At 39.7% G+C, this 17,800-nt stretch overlaps 1 long non-coding RNA gene across 1 annotated transcript; it reads left to right on the forward strand.

Moving 5' to 3' along the window:
• The first annotated feature begins 3,969 nt into the window (after positions 1 to 3,969).
• LOC143280559 (uncharacterized) lies at positions 3,970 to 10,118 on the forward strand. The gene is made up of 5 exons (XR_013055028.1): positions 3,970 to 4,352; positions 6,197 to 6,242; positions 7,774 to 7,827; positions 8,698 to 8,751; positions 10,030 to 10,118. It is a non-coding gene; the product is annotated as an uncharacterized LOC143280559 (long non-coding RNA).
• Positions 10,119 to 17,800: the final 7,682 nt, after the last annotated feature.

A 17,800-nucleotide genomic window follows, 5' to 3' on the forward strand; every position in this document is an offset into this window, starting at 1 on the left:
TTTATTTATTTATTTATTTTTACATTATTTCATCAATTAATCATAGATGTAAAATTCAACCCTTTCCCTTTCTTTCACCTCATCAGTACTTTTCTTAGATGCCTCTCTTTTTGTAATACAGCCCATTGTTCTCAACGATTTGATTGTTTATAAATGTAACCCCCCCCACCCACCCACCCCCTCCCCCCCACACACACACCCCTCCCCCTTTTTTATTGTTTATTTTTTATTCTAATTTATTTTTTTCTTATTTATTTATCTTTTTTTAAAAATTTATTCTTTTTTTCTTGTTATTTTTAATTAATTAATTTATTTTATATCTTTTTATATTCTAAATTCTATTATTATTATGAATATTATCATTCTTAATCTTCTTCTGATTATCTCCCCCCCAGCCCCCCCCCCCCCCCCCCCCCCCCCCCCCTCCTTATTTTCTTTCTTTCTTTATTTTAAATATCTGTTTATTTTCTTTCTTTATTTATCACTGGTTTTTGACTCACTTGTGTAAACAAAGTGAGTCTATGTTTTAACCCGGTGTTCGGTTGTCTGTGTGTGTGTGTCTGTGTGTCTGTGTGTCCGTGGTAAACTTTAACATTGCCATTTTCTCTGCAAATACTTTGTCAGTTGACACCAAATTAGGCATAAAAATAGGAAAAATCCAGTTCTTTCCAGTCATCTTGTTTAAAACAATATTGCACCTCTGGGATGGGCACAAAAAAATAAAAAATGAAGCCTAATCATATGCAAACTGCATTTACTGTTATATTTATATTTTTTGTAATCTCTAAACTTGGCACTTTGATCTGATATTCTGACCCAACAACAAGAGCAGTCATTATTTTCATTTTTTGTTCGAACAGGAACTTCTTTTGCTAAGCATGGAAGTTTTATTTATTTTGCAAACGTATTGGTGAAGTTAGTAAAAAAGGGAAATTAATCTGTACTTATGCTGGGGGCTTAATTTGCTTTAAACTGATCTTTCTCATCTTAAACATTACATTTTGAAATTATACTCAGTACATAAAAAGCTTGTGTATTTTACTCTCAGTGTACAGGGCTTTCACTATGTTCATTCGCCCAAGTGGTCTTTTTCGGAAAATACTAAAATCAATACGACGAGTGGACTTTATAGATCTGTTGGCTAAGCCCTGAAGTTCATGTGCAAAAAATAATGATTGGGTACACATATTTATACACATTCAAAGCGCGTGCTCATAGGCCTATTCAGTCTTGCGAACGCGAACGACGCCATTTTGTTTCAAGTTGTTGACCTGCCCGTTCAATCCAAAATTCAATTGACATTACACGATAACATGTGATGGAAAGTTGGAGAAGGAGACCGTTAAATATTTATTCAGAGAAAGATTTGTGAACGCCTCATCACTTACTGGATTATGCCCGAAACTGCCATAAAATTATCCACAGAATCAGTCGGTATTCACAGTTAAAAATTGTAACCATGCGAGTTAATACCCTTGAATTGATGAAACAAAAAAAATTCCAGTCTTGACTTTTCTCAAAAAGAAGTCCTTTTCACTTCATACGACGTTTAGAAGTACTTGTACTTGGCTCTACATGTTCTTAGTTTAACAAAATACTCAATTTTCATATCAACTTTAAAACTATAAAACTGGAATGAACATAAAAGAGAAATTGAACTGGTGTAACTAAACTTGTACATCTATCTAGATCCAGAAAAAACGGCTAAATGTTGCAGTGTGATTGCGGCGATAGCCACGTCTTCTTTACCAAGGACTTAAAAATAATTTTTTTATTGTCGTTAAAGATTTTTTGAATGCCCAAGATACACCAGAATCATATGATTTGAACAGCGTTCTCACTGCGAATACTGCAATCGATTTATCGCCCTTTAAAAAAAAGCATGTTTAAATTAAATACTATATTTTTGAGCATCAATACAGGAGGCACGATAGTGCAATGGGTAAGACAGATTCTTCTCATTCGAAAACCTGGGGTTCGCTTCTGCTGTTGGAATTTCTTTTTTTTCTTGTTCTTTTAACCCGAAGTTTTATACTAACATATACGGAACCCTTTTTAACGAATAGATTTTTGGCTCAAGTGTGTAAACAATGTGAGCCTATATCTTTTCTTTGCATTTTTTCCAAATCGTGAAGCATCGTGGGATAGCGTCGCGTCGTTCGATCGAGGATCAAGAAGGTGGGTGGATGTAGCAGTGTTTGCTAAGTACGAAGTTAGTGAAAGAAAACGTTAAAAGATGTCTTTTATTGTGTACAAGTTTTGTCAAATGTTTATCTTTATTCAGGTGACTGTTGTGTTACTGCTAGACAGATAGGCATGATGTTAAGAGTAAATGAAAACAGAAGAAATCTGATCGTGTGGGTCGTTTTTTCAACCGGTTTGGCAACCAACCTTCTCTGATAGAAAGCCGTGACATTTAATAATAATAATTATTATTATAATAATGATAGTAATACTAATAACATTTTTGTTTCCTCATAAGTTGTGTCACACCGCTAAAGTAATACACACAAAAATCAGTTTGATGATTGTGGCTGTTGAACTCAAGTTGTATGAGATAATATGTCAGTCCACCATGTAACCCCCCCCGCCCCCCAAAAAAAACAAAAAAACAACAACAAAAAAACAACAACAACAACAAACAAACAAACAAACAAAAAAACAACTAAAATAATAGATATACATACATACATACACACACACACACACACACACACACACACACACACACATATATATATATATATATATATATATATATATGTGTGTGTGTGTGTGTGTGTGTGTCCAATCTCTGTGAATATGATGCCACATTGAGTAACTGAGCTGGACTTACAACCATGAAATTATTTTATAATGTTATGATTAAAATTTTACTTAGAAATCAGTCATTCTCAGTCTCATTGTTTTATTTCATGCACATTATAAACAGAAACAAAAACAACATATAATAATGGAAATTATGATAATGGATACTTTTATAGCACACTATCCAGAAATCTGGTGTAGGTGCTGTACAAAAACACTTTTGTTTACATAACACATTAGATCAATGTTACATACACACAACAAAATATCACACACACACACACACACACACACACAGAGACACACACACAATGAATACATACATTTTTACAAGTATGCATTTGCACCTAACACTAACAGCTAGTGAGCTACCCACAACGCATTGTTTTGTCAGCGAGTTTGGCAACCTTCTCTGAGCTATATATATATATATATATATATATATATATTTGTCCAAACTCTGTGAATGTGATGCCTCCTTGAGTAACTGGACTGGACTTAAAATGATGAATTTATATTATAATGTTATGATTAAAATTTTAACACTTTTATTTGCATAACACATTAGATCAGTGTTACATACACACAGCAAAATGTGATTCAGTCACACACACACAAACACAAGCACACACACACACACACACACACACACACACACACACACACACACACACACACACACACAAAATGGATACATGCATTTCAACATAACATGTGTACCTAACAGCTACCCACAACACATAGGCACGCACAAATATACATAAACAGATGTGCGTGATGATACCTCTTCCCTATCATCTTTATATATATATATATGTTATAGTGTGTCAGGCGCCTATGGTGGAAGCATGGGATTTTCTCAGACACACTGCGCACTGATGGACCCCTCCTTCCTACCTCCCTACTCTTCTCCCCCCACCCCCCTTTCATGGCATCTATCCCCACCAACACCCCTCCCCATACCCTCTCTCCCTTTCCCCCCTTCCCTTGGCCAAGTACAGAGGGAGCAAGTTATCAAGAAATACTAAGTAAAGATGGTATCTCCTCTGACCATTCTCTTCCTATACACTCCCCTGCCCTTTTCCCTTCCACTCCCATCACCCTCAACCCCGTCCCCCCTCCCCCCCCCCCCAACCCCCCTCCTTACCCCCCCATGTCGATCTCTGGCAGGATGGCATCTGCCTCAATGGTCACCACATGGTGTGGTGTGTTTATCATGAGCTGTTTAGAACAGAATCAGGGCTGGGCGATCTTTCCTCCTCCTTCCCTTCCTCTTTTCATCACCCCCCCCCCCCCTCCCCTCCCCTCCTCCTTGACAATGCTGGGTTCTGTGAGAAAAGTGTTGAATGTGCAAGTCTAGCATGGTTGGTCCCGGATTGGTCTGTTAACTTCAGCCAATTGGAAACGTTCTGGGTCAGAAGATAGTTTGCATGCGGTGCCAGCTTGTGAAGAGGATAAAATGAATAGGCAAGTGGGGTTTCTTTCTTTTCCTTCCTTGAAGCAGGCCAGGAGAGCCAGACGGTCAAGACAGTACCATGGGGGCTGTGAGTGTCAAACTAGCATCTATTTTTCAGACTTAGTTGAATGCTTGATTTATGTTATACTTGGATTCTGTAACTAACACACTGGCTCAGTGGGATTGTGTTCTGCTACATGAATATAAAGTGAACCCTGAAACGTTGGGGCTGTGAGTAATGCTTGTACTGGTAATTTGGTTTGTTGGCAATTTACTTTCTGGTTTTTGGAAACAGTTTGGAGTTTGTCGAATTGTAATGTTGTATCACAAGAACATTATGACACTTTTGGCTGATGTGGTATTGCACAGTTAATGTAACTGGAATGTGTTGATGCAGATACCATGACTTGTGAGAGAGCATAGCCCGCATGTGTATGGCTTAATTGTATTTGAGGCTGGTGACTGAGGGAAAAGTGGTTAAAATACACAATGTAGCCAATACATGACTAAATGGAGTACTGGTTTAGGGTATTTGGGTATCCCCCCCCTCCCCCCCCCTTTCCTGTTTCCTACAGGTTGATATTATGGTATGATGCTTGGACATCATGTTTGGGTTTACAGGTTGTGCATCTTGGCTTACATAAATGATAATGTTCAGTAACATGTCAGTGGTGTGTCAATTGTTGACATACTGTGGGAACAATGTAAGCATTTAGACACAAAGAAACACAGAGATTATGTGTGGGTTGCATCTGTGTAGAATGTTTTGGTTGTAACAGTTGGAATTATTTTGAGGCATGACATACCTATTTTGTATGTTAGGTGGTGATGGTTATATTCAAGGTGAACAAATCTACAGGCTAACTGTATGTTCATGCTTTTCCATGTGTGTGCACATGGGTGATAATGCAACATGGGGACATGTGTGACTTGGTAGTTGTGATTACCATGTGCTGTAGTCATGTGTTATATGCCAGTGGGGTAACACATAGCTGTATGTGTTCAATAAGATTTGAGACCACTGACAGGCAGTCCTATGTTGGTGCACACAGGTTGCTATATATTTACCAAATTACTTGGTAACTATATGATTCCCATGTAAACATTTTACCAATGAGATACTTTGCAGATACAAAGTACAGATTTGTTCAGTCTTAATGGAAACAGCTATTACTGTATGGTGATTTAACTGGAGTTAAACACTGGGAGTTTGTAATTGTCTGCCACATACTTGGTACGACAGCTATTATTCTATGGTGGTTTGACAGGAGTTAAATACTGGGAGTTAGTATTTGTTAGTCATATATTTGGTGCACATTAACTTATATGTCACTGATTGTTGATGGTAAGCTATATGAAGCTTGTTTTACATTCTTACATAGATCTCTTTGAGAAGAGAGTGTACGGCTAGACATTGAGTGTCAGAATGGAGAAATGTTATCTGTGGAATTGTTTACTTGTCCAGACAACATAATGATGTTTCTGTTACATCAGTGCGATTATGTCTAGCATATGTTTTGGTATTGATTTAACCTGGGTTTTAATATTGTGTGTGTTCCAGGTGTGCTGTTAAGTTAGAGAAATAAACACCTCAATTCATCTTTCTAAAAGACCCTGCTGTGGTACGAGGAGAGAGTGGATTGTGCACCTATCCTCTGTTGTTATTCTACTCTACCTCTTCACCTTCTACACCTACCCGTACAACCACCAACCCCTATCCCCACCACTACTCTACCCCCCCTTTTAACATATATATATATATATATATATACATATATATATATATGTGTGTGTGTGTGTGTGTGTGTGTGTATAGAGAGAGAGAGAGAGAGGGAGAGAGAGAGAGAGAGTTTTACATTACACTTACACTAGTTACAGTTTCAGTTTCACGTATATACTAAAATGTAAATTGTTACTGTTTGTGATTGACAGGATATATGACAGGATACATGACAGAGTTGCCCTTTCACTGTGAAAGGTAAGATCTTTTCTCTTTAGATGGCTGGCACAGTACACAACAAATGACTACAGTTTCTGATGTTTAGTGTTTAGTTGAAACATGGCTATGAATAGTATGATCAGTTGATGTGCCTGGCTCTCTCTCCACTTGTCTGTCATTCAGCTCTTGCATAATAATGTGAAATATATTTTTTTATAGAGATAGATACACGTCTCACTCCAACAACAATGCTGCATGCCTTGTGTCAGTTATGACTACGATTGTCGAATGTTGTTGCTGCTTATTTATATATGTTTATGTGTACCTAGTTCATACCAGTTACAGCTTTCCACATAGAACATACATTTAGTAAAACAAAATATGCTATGCCACCTCTCCCTCTTCAACACCCAGTTAAAGTTTATATTAAAATTGTGTGAAATATACTGTGTAGAGTTGGATTGTGTTAAATGTACATATGATATATTACATTAACATACATGTTAGCACACACACACATGCACACGCACACACGCACACACACACACACACACACATATATATATATATATATGTATAATTATCATTTTACATGATCGACTGACATATCTTATACAAGTTCAACAGCCACAATCATCAAATGGATATTTTGTGCCTATTACTTTAGTTATGTGATACAACTTTTGAGAAAAAAAAGTTATTAGTAAATACTATCATTATCATCATTAAGATTCCTATTAACTGTTACAGTTATAGATCAGACAAGGTTGCCAAACTGGTGGACAAAACTGTGTTGTGGGTTGCTGTTAGTGTTAGGTGCACATGTATGTTAAAATGCATCGCGTTTTGTATGTGTGAGTGTTAGTCACATTTTGTTGTGTGTATGTTACTATGTAACATTAATCTAATGTGTTACATATACAAAACTCAAAAGTGTTTGTGATTGAGAGGATATATGACAGGATTGAGGATACATGACAGATTTGCCCTTTCACTGTGAACACTGAAAGGTAATATACAAGTTGTAACATGTATGTAGATATATATATAGATAGATAGATACATACATTGATAAATATACATATAAAATATACATGCATGTATATACATATACATGTAAATACACTTGCATAGAATAGATAGATATATAGATAGATATATAGATAATAAGATATATGTGAGTTTTAGGGTACAAATTCAAGTCAATTATAGATTATTTCATGTGGCAGTCTCATTACCTCAAAAAAATGAGAGAGAAAATATTTGCTACAGGGACAGACACAGGGCAGCAAAAGGTGGAAAGGTGTCAGTATGTTCCCCTCACCTGCATCATCAGTGAACTTGACCATCATTAACATTATTATTAACTGTTACGGCTATAGATCAGAGAAGGTTGCCAAACTGGCTGACAAAACTGTGTTGTGGGTAGCTGTTAGTGTTAGGTGCACATGTATGTTAAAATGTATGTATCCATTTTGTGTGTGTGGGTATGTGTGTTAGTCACATTTTGTTGTGTGTATGTAGCATTGATCTAATGTGTTATATAAACAAAAGTGTTTGTGATTGACAGGATTATATGACAGGATCCATGACAGACTTGCCCTTTCACTGTGAACACTGAAAGGTAAGATCATCTTTTCTCTTTAGATGGCTAGCACAGTATGTAACAAATGACCTCAATTTCTTATATTTAGTGTTTATTTGAAACATGGCTATGAATAGTATGATCATTATCATCATTAATATTATTAATATTAACTGTTACGGCTATAGATCAGAGAAGGTTGCCAAACTGGCTGACAAAACTGTGTTGTGGGTAGCTGTTAGTGTTAGGTGCACATGTATGTTAAAATGTATGTATGCATTTTGTGTATATTCTATATCTTTATTTAAATATACAAGTTGTAACATGTATGTAGAACTTAAATATAGATAGATAGATACATTGATTGATAGATATACATATAAAATACACATGCCTGTATACACATATAGATGTAAAATACACTTGCACATATTTGACAGATAGATAGATAGAGATATAGATAATAAGCTATATGTGAGTTTTAGGGTACAAATTCAAGTCAATTATAGATTATTTCATGTAGCAGTCTCATTATCTCAAAAGAATGAGAGAGAAAACATTTGCCATCAGAGTAGACACAGGGCAGCAAAAGGTGGAACACTGCTGTGTGGCACCAATCCTATGTCATCTCCATCTGGAAAGGTGTCAGTATGTTCCCCTCACCTGCATCATCAGTGAACTTGACCATCATTAACATTATTATTAACTGTTACGGCTATAGATCAGAGAAGGTTGCCAAACTGGCTGACAAAACTGTGTTGTGGGTAGCTGTTAGTGTTAGGTGCACATGTATGTAAAAATGTATGTATCCATTTTGTATGTGTGGGTATGTGTGTTAGTCACATTTTGTTGTGTGTATGTAGCATTGATCTAATGTGTTATATAAACAAAAATGTTTGTGATTGACAGGATTATATGACAGGATCCATGACAGACTTGCCCTTTCACTGTGAACACTGAAAGGTAAGATCATCTTTTCTCTTTAGATGGCTAGCACAGTACGTAACAAATGACCAAGGTTTCTTATATTTAGTGTTTAGTTGAAACATGGCTATGAATAGTATGATCATTATCATCATTAATATTATCAATCTTAACTGTTACGGCTATAGATCAGAGAAGGTTGCCAAACTGGCTGACAAAACTGTGTTGTGGGTAGCTGTTAGTGTTAGGTGCACATGTATGTTAAAATGTATGTATACATTTTGTGTATATTCTATATCTTTATTTAAATATACAAGTTGTAACATTTATGTAGAACTTATATATAGATAGATAGATACATTGATTGATAGATATACATATAAAATACACATGCATGTATACACACATATACATGTAAAATACACTTGGCACCATAAAATTTTATCATTACAAAGTTTAAGTGTCCAGTTCAGCTTCAAGTATCTGCCATCAAACGGGTTGATAGATCAGATACATAACAAGTAGAAGTTTACACTCGCATATTAATTGACATTTGATCACATGCAGCCACAGCAGAAGCTTTGGACACTTGTGCATGTTGTTTGCACAAAACAGTGCGTTGCTGTGTTGGCATGCACTTTTTCTGAAATAGATGCCTTGATCAGGAAATTTGGGATTGTTGAAAAAACTTGCTTCACATATATGATGTAGATCTATAGCTCTTTCTCGTGAGATGGTCCATTCTAATTTGAAGATGGTTTTTGGTGTGGAGGGTATACTGCCTTGTACTGGTGTTGTAGGCATGGAATTATGGTTAATCAGCAGACAGTGAAATGTCAATAAAAATTGTAGCATAAGAAGAAGACCAGATTTAAATGCTTAAACATAATCCATTGTTTTACTTTTTTTTCTTTAAATTGCAAACTATTCAGTAAACATTAGTGCTAATATATTGTGTTTTACAAAGTGAGCTTCACATTGGTTTGTATATGACATTCTGACAAATGAATACATGAATAAACTTGATATGTTACTACCCCATGGAACTGATACCTTGTCGTGGTGGGGTAGCTTGAGTGCTTCAGTGACCTGTCGAGCTATGTCATTTGATGTGTCACATGCCTGGTAGGGCCTCCCATGCTGGACAGGTTGTGGGTATTTGTTCCACAAACTATACCAGCTGGCATGATGCACGCATTTTTGGGTTTCCCTTGCTGAAAAGGTTGTATGGTAGAAGCCCGACAAAATTCAGTTGCAAACACATGTCTTTGCATATTTATCTCTTATGACTGACAATTCGTCGTCCTTCTGTTTCAGGAAATGGACATCAGCTAGGACAGGAACAACAGAATCTTCTGTGAGAAAACCTGTATGCTTTTGATCTAAATAAACACAATACAATACAACATCATAAGCCTCTGTTGCTTGATCAGTTGATGTTTGGTTTGTTGAAGGTGCTGTTTGTGTGCTCCTGTGGGGATGTCAGGGACTCTTTCCATTAAAATACTATGCCCACCCTCTGGAAACCCTCTCCTGAAAATTTATCATTTTATATGTCACTTTTCCTTTTCTGTCATTTATTACTTCAGCCATGCTATTCATTCCCATCCATTTTTTTCAAGATAGCCATGATTATTTATTTTTCTGGACTTCATAATTGTGCATTCTTGCAAAGCTGTATTCAAATTTGGACCTAGGATATACGAGTTGCCTGCTGGCATTTTTTTTTGTTTTCTATGCCTGTTATGTACAATTTGCGTATTATGTATAATTATGTCAATGTTCAGGTTTGATTGGTTTATTGATAGATTAATGGAAAGGCCAATTTGATGCATGTAGTTATATGTGCATGCATACGACTATTCATGCACACACACACACACACACACACACACACACAAAATCCCTCCCCCCACACCCCTTTTTTTTTTTTTTATATACAAGATCAAGATCAATATTATATGACACAGTCACGCACAAATTGTTGTTGTTTTTTTAATGGCTAACTCATGTTCAAGATTTTAAATCCCAAAACTAAGTTCATGGCAGAAACTATATTACATATTTAATTCAGCATTTTTATGAATGAGAAGTAGCCAAAATGAAAACCATCACTGTGGTGATTGATATTCAGTGTCCCAACACATTTACCACTCTGAATAAAGTCCACAACTTGCTGCAACACAAGCAGCCATTACTTACATCTAACCGAAGTCATGCTTACCAAAAATAAACAACAAAAATCAATAATAATAATGATATTAAAATAAGATAAATGAAGATATCTTATTTTAATATCTAACCAAAGTGACACCTACCAAAAAAAAAAAAGATAATGATATTAAGATAAATAAATGAAAACAAGAACATCACTACAGTTAAAGCATTTCAGCTAAAAAGCTGGCCCAGTGCTTCCCTCATTGAACGACAAGCAACCTCCAGGTTGATGACCACTCCCTCCAACCACCTGAGCTCATCTTCTTCCACCACCAGTCAGTCATTTCAGAAACCATTTCCATCAGTACATTCAAAATGTCAGTTTCTCAAGATGGTGGCATTAGAACAAACTCATATATGTGCTAAACCACGTCTACCACACAGATGCCTGATCAGCAGCATAACCCAATACATCAGGCTTTGAGTGCATGCATATGTTTGTGTACCTATCGGGGCAGATTTCGTCTGCACAACTTTTGCCAGAGGACAAACACTTATGTTGCCATGGGTTCATTTTCTGTGTGCAGTATGCTTCCTGCACATTAGATTGGTGTATCGTTGCATGATTTTAAATAAAGTATGAGAAGACGGATGAGACATGGATTTCAAACTCAGACTGTCACGGTTAACAGTGTAAACGCACACTGTCTCTCTCTCTCTCTCTCTCTCTCCATTGTCAATCACAGAGTATTGGGAACCGGGCTTTCACCAACATACACATATTTCATAAGGACATGGAGTGATTACCAGGTATATAATATACTTGCAATTTTCCTTTCTATGCATTGAACCAAAAAGTTGTCATTTGGACAGGATTCACACATGAGCCATGAAGGCTTTGCCTCTTGTTCAAGTGAATCACAAGTGAGTCTTGAAGGCCTTGCCTCTCTTGTTATTTAATGTTTCTTCTTATTGCTATTATTTATCGTTTTATTTTGTCTACTGTTGATTGAGTTATTCAGTAAGTTAGGTTTTAAGGAACTTATTTTTTGACAGTAGCAGAAAATAGACAATTGCAATTATTTAGGCTCTGGGCGAAACCTGGCATTGTGAAATTGCATCACAACATGTACGTCATGGCGTGCTTGCGTCATAATAGCTGCGTAAGAGTGACCCTGGTAACATGTAAACAACTTATCCCTTGAGGAAGGAACGTGATCGTTCCGAAAATTTGGAATATTTGACAGATTAATGTGTTTGTTTTCTTTTCTTTTTTCTCTTTATATATATATCTATCTATCTATATATATATATATATATATATATATATATATATATATCAAACAAAAAACCATAGTGTGTATGAAGAAATTTGAAATCATGTTGTGATGGTCATACACATATTGTGAATTAACAATGATGAACAAGAGAGGCAGGGCCTTCAAGATTCACATGCGATATGCACTTAATCCATCAAAGGAATTAAGAAGAAAAAAAAGAAAGAAAAAAAGAAAAGGACAATCTACCAGCAGCCGTGTCGAAGTGGTTAGCGTCGCGGACTGACGGCTGGGAAGATGCGGGTTCGAATCCCAGCGGAGGTGGGTTTTTCGGGTCGTGGCCGGCTCCTACCCAGAGTTGAGTGTGCTGTGGGCTTAAATGGGGAGACTGGGACCACACAGTCGAGTGTCATCCACTTCAAGGATGCGTCTTCGGGTGTGTTGCTCTTGTAGCGTCTCATTGTTACGTGTTATTTACTTCCTTTGTTTAGTTTAGATAAGTTACTTCCCTTGTTTTGTTTCCTTGGTTACTACTTCCATTTTGGCTCAACGGATCGTCGAAAGCTGTATTAAAGTCGTGGGACTTATCTAAGAGTTTCCCGAGTTTTTATTTATACAAAACCATTTGTTGCATACTCTACATTGGTGACCCCGTTCCAGAACACGTAAGAAATGGCACAAGAGTCTCCTGAAGCAAACATTCTGGCAAACTTTGTAACTCAAATGCAGACTCTTGTTAGTCAACCTACTAATGAAGTGAATGCAGTGTCTGTGAAGCTCCCAGAATTCTGGATTAAATCTCCAGAAGTGTGGTTCGCGAGGGTTGAAGCCCAGTTTGGCACCAAAGCTATCACACAAGATCAAACAAAGTATGACTACGTTGTCAGTGCTCTTTGTAAAGAGTCTGGGTGTGTTTTAGACAGTCATGCAAATGATTGACCAAGACAGGGGTTGAACAACACGACTGGTTTATTCAGCAGTAGGTGGTAGGAGAGGGGGGGGGGGGGGAAACCAAGGGAAGTAACTCTTCTAAGAGATCGTTGCCTTCGCAACGGAGAATGATGTTACATCTCCCTTTTTCTGAAAGTTCGTTCTTTGGGAGATAAATAAAATAAAACTGGAATCCATCCAAAGCTGCTTAACTAGAAAACACTCGTAAGGTTTCTTGACTAGATTGTCACTGAACACTGATACTTTCAACTGGAATTGTTTCTGGTGATAATTATCTTACTCTTATTTTCACCTAATAGGGGAGATACAAAATGTTTGGGTTCGCAGACCCAAGGTTTGGCACACAGGCCGAATCATTGTACAAAATATGATTTCTCTTTATATGGCACACAGGCCAAAACTTTCACACATCTGCTAGGAGTCTACAAGTTCATTTTTGTCGGAGGGGTAATCTGCCGACCACTCTTGGTGATGTATCCGGGCTGGGTCTGGGTGGCGACGTCTGGCTGGGTACTGGGCTGGGTGTTCTGGGCACTGGCATCACGCTGGGGTTCACTGCTTGGCTGCGGCTTTTCTGTGGGTGCAGCCACATTCTCTTTCAGGCAACGACGGTTCCTCCGGTAGATACTGCCATCAGTCGTTTGGATCCTGAAGGATCTTGGTGTGTCTGCCTTCTCGATGACCTTCGCGGGTCGCCAACGGTCTCCTGGGGACAGCTGGACTTGGGTTTTTGCTCCTACCTTGAGTTCAGGTAGTGGGTGAGCAGAGCGGTTGTACTGCTTCTCTTGGGACTGTTGGAGTTCATGGCGACGTTGCATAACACTGTGGGGTTGGATGGTTTTGGGGGCTAGTTGGTTGGTGGTTGCAGGCAGGGTGGAACGTAACTGACGTCCCATCAGCAATTGCGATGGTGATGCGAGGTTGTCCACCGGGGTTGTGCGGTACTCCAGCAGTGCTCGCTCTGGGTTGGTTCTCTCAGTGTGTGCCTTTTGCAGGAGTCTTTTTGCTGTCTGGACAGTTTTTTCAGCCAATCCATTTGACTGTGGATATCCAGGGCTCGATGTCACATGATGAAAATCCCATCGGGAGGCAAACAGGGCAAAATCACTGGAGGCGTATTGGGGACCGTTGTCACTTATAACTGTTTCAGGCACTCCGTGTCGAGCAAACTGCATGCATAGTTTCTGGATGATGGCTATGGAGGTTGTCGATGTGAGTTCATCCAGTTCGAAGAATCTGCTGTAGTAGTCTACAGTGATCAGGTAGGTCTTGTTGTTCAAGGTGAACAGATCTGTTCCAACTTTCTGCCAGGGTCGGGAAGGTACATCATGGGGAATGAGGGGCTCTTTGGGATTTGAGGGAAGGTGGGGTATACATGTTGGACATGTGGAAACAAGGTTCTTGATGTCTTGGGTGATGCCTGGCCAGAACAAAGCTTGTCGGGCTCGCAGGGTTGTCTTCTCTATGCCAAAGTGTCCCTCATGCAGCCTTTCCAGAATGATCTGTCTCATCAGTGTTGGGATGAAGATCCTTTCACCTTTCAGGATGATGTCATCGATTATGGTGAGCTCTTCTCTGTAGTTCCAGAACTCTGTGGCACTGGAGTGGCATTGTTTTCTGGTCTCTGGCCATCCTTGCTGGATGTATGTCTTGAGGTGGTGAAGCTGTGGGTCATCTTTTGTCGCTTTCCGTATTTCTTCTAGCTTGTTGTCGCTGATGGGCATGTTCTTCATGTCAGCATGCACCTGAGTGTCGAAGTCTTTGCTCATCTGGTCATTTGGGTCAACTGGGATGTGTTTTCGGGACAGAGTGTCGGCCACAGGTATGCTTTGTCCACTGACATGGATGACTTTGATGTCATATTTTTGCAACTGCAAGAGCATACGTTGCAGTCTGGGTGGTGCAGTTGACAGGGGTTTCTTTATGATCGCCTCCAACGGTTTGTGGTCTGTGTGGACGATGGTTTGTCGGCCATAGACGTATTGGTGGAACCGTTTGCACCCAAACAGGATGGCGTACAGCTCTTTTTCTATTTGGGCGTAGTGCTGCTCCGTTTCGTTCAGTGCTTTGGATGCAAAAGCGACTGGCCTGTCTTCCTGAAGGAGGGTGGCTCCTAGTCCATGCTGGCTGGCATCCACTTCCAGTGTGACTGGCTTTGCTGGATCGAAGAATGCGAGAACAGGTTGGGATGAGATCATGTGCTTGGTTTTCTCAAATGCTGCCTGCTGAGGTGTGTCCCATACAAACTCGGTCTCGTTTTTGAGCAGGTCTCGCATGGGTTTTGTGATCTCAGAGAGCTGTGGGGCAAACTTGGACAGGTATGTGATCATCCCAAGGATTGTTTGGAGTTCCTTCAGGTCTGATGGGGGCGGCATGTTCAGGATGGCTGAAACCTTTGCAGGATCTGGCTTCAGACCTTGTGATGTGACGAGGTGGCCAAAGTATTCAACCTCCTGTGTTCCAATGGTCAGCTTTTCTGCATTCAGTTTCAGGTTCTTTTCTTTGGCTCTGTTCAAAGTGGCTCTCAGGTTGTCATCATGTTCCTTCTGATTTGAGCCTGAAACGATGATGTCGTCTACTAGAGGCGTGACTCCAGGGATTCCTTCGAAGATCTCGTCCATCTTCCGTTGGAAGATGTCCTGGGCACAGATGAGACCAAATGGAAGCCTCTTAAACCTGTACCTGCCTCCATGTGGTGTGTTGAAAGTGGTCAGGTACGATGACTGCTCGTCTAGCAGGAGTTGCCAGTACCCTGATTGTGCATCCAACTTGCTGAATATTTTGGCGTTGGACATCTTTGCCAAAGCATCTTCGAGTGTTGGCATTGGGTAGTGGGGGCGTCTTGTCACCTCGTTTAGGTCTTTTGGGTCCAGACATATCCTTAGCTTGCCGTTTGGTTTCTCGACCACGACCATGGAGTTTACCCAGTCAGTTGGCTCAGTCACTTTCTCAATGACTTCCATGCGCTCCATTCTCTTGATTTCCTCCATGATGCGGTCCTTCAGGGAGTGAGGTACTCGTCTAGGTGCATGCACTTTTGGGGTTGCGTTGGGTTGGAGGTGGATGTTGACTTCTCCTTCCAGAGATCCAAAACCGCTGAATACGGTTTTGTATTCTTTCAGTACTGCTTCTTTGGTGAGAGGAGGTTCACTGACAGAAAGAATCAGTTTGATGAGGTTCAGATCCAGGGAGGCTTGGAGACTCAATACTGGTTGTGTGTGGCCGGTGTCTGCAATGATGAATTCTTGTCGCAGTGTTCTCCCTTTGTAGCTGCAGTCCATGGTGGTCTTTCCTTTCACATTGAGGGCTTGCCCTGTGTAGCTGTAAAACTTCTGCTTGGTCTTGCTCAGAGGTGGCTGTTTGGTCAGTTGCTTGTAGTTCTTCCAGGGAATCACGTTGACCTGAGCGCCTGTATCTATTTTGAAACTTATTTTGTCTCCAGTCTCAAGGTCAAGCTTGACATAGGCTGTATCAGGATGAGTGGACTTTCCATTGACTGTGTAGACATATAGGTCCTGATCACTATCCACTTCCTCTTGGGCCAGACTGTGGACAGCTTGCTTACTCTTCTTTTTCATGCAGCATTTCTCGTAATGGTTTGCTTTCTTGCAGTAGTGGCAAGATTGTCCGTATGCAGGACATGCTCTCCTTTCATGGATTCCTCCACAGTTTCTGCAGCGGTTTCTGCTTTGCTGTTGCTGATCACGGTCTTGACGTGAATGGTCATGTCGCTGGCGCTCATGTTTTCCGTGTCGTACAGCTGCTACTTCAGCAGCGGCTGGTCTGTCTGACATGGATTCAAGACATTGCTGTGTGGTCTCGAAGTTTGTGGCGATCTGTATTGCCTTGTCCATTGTCAGCGTGTCGCCCTCTGTGAGGAGTTTTTCTCTGATGTCCCGTGACTGGACACCAGCTACGATGCGGTCACGCACCATTTCATCACTGCTTGTATATTCGCAATCTTTGACCAGATTCCTGAGGTCTGTCACGAATGAATCAAACGTTTCCCCTTTGTCTTGCTTTCTCCCCTGGAAAATGTATCTGGCAAATACAGTGTTCTTTTTTGGAGAGCAGTGGGCTCTGAATTTGGTGAGAATGGTGTTGAGATTCTTTTGATCTGCTTCTGCAAGGTTCCACGACTTGAAAATCTCCCTACCTTTGTCTCCTATCCATATACGGACGTATGCTGCCTGCTCCTCTGGACTTGTTTTCTTCAGTGGGCCAAGAAACATCAGCTTGGCGTGATCCCACTTCTGACACCATGTAAAGAGTCTGGGTGTGTTTTAGACAGTCATGCAAATGATTGACCAAGACAGGGGTTGAACAACACGACTGGTTTATTCAGCAGTAGGTGGTAGGAGAGGGGGGGGGGAAACCAAGGGAAGTAACTCTTCTAAGAGATCGTTGCCTTCGCAACGGAGAATGATGTTACACTCTTGACATCAACACTGCAGATGAAGTGCAATCAATTCACCTCAATCCACCAGCTGTAAACAAATATAACACTTTGAAAAGTGCTCTCATCAAGACCTTTGGAAAATCCCAGGCCCAGAAAGATGCAGAGCTACTCAATCTCAATGGACTGGGTGACAAACGTCCTACTGCCCTCAAGCGTAAGATCAATGCACTGAATGATGATCCACAGACACTGAAGCGTGCACTTTTTCTATCAAATCTTCCTGACGACATTCGTAGCATCCTCG

Source organism: Babylonia areolata, chromosome 3 (assembly GCF_041734735.1).
Source record: "Babylonia areolata isolate BAREFJ2019XMU chromosome 3, ASM4173473v1, whole genome shotgun sequence".
Classification (NCBI taxonomy): Eukaryota; Metazoa; Mollusca; class Gastropoda; order Neogastropoda; family Buccinidae; genus Babylonia; species Babylonia areolata.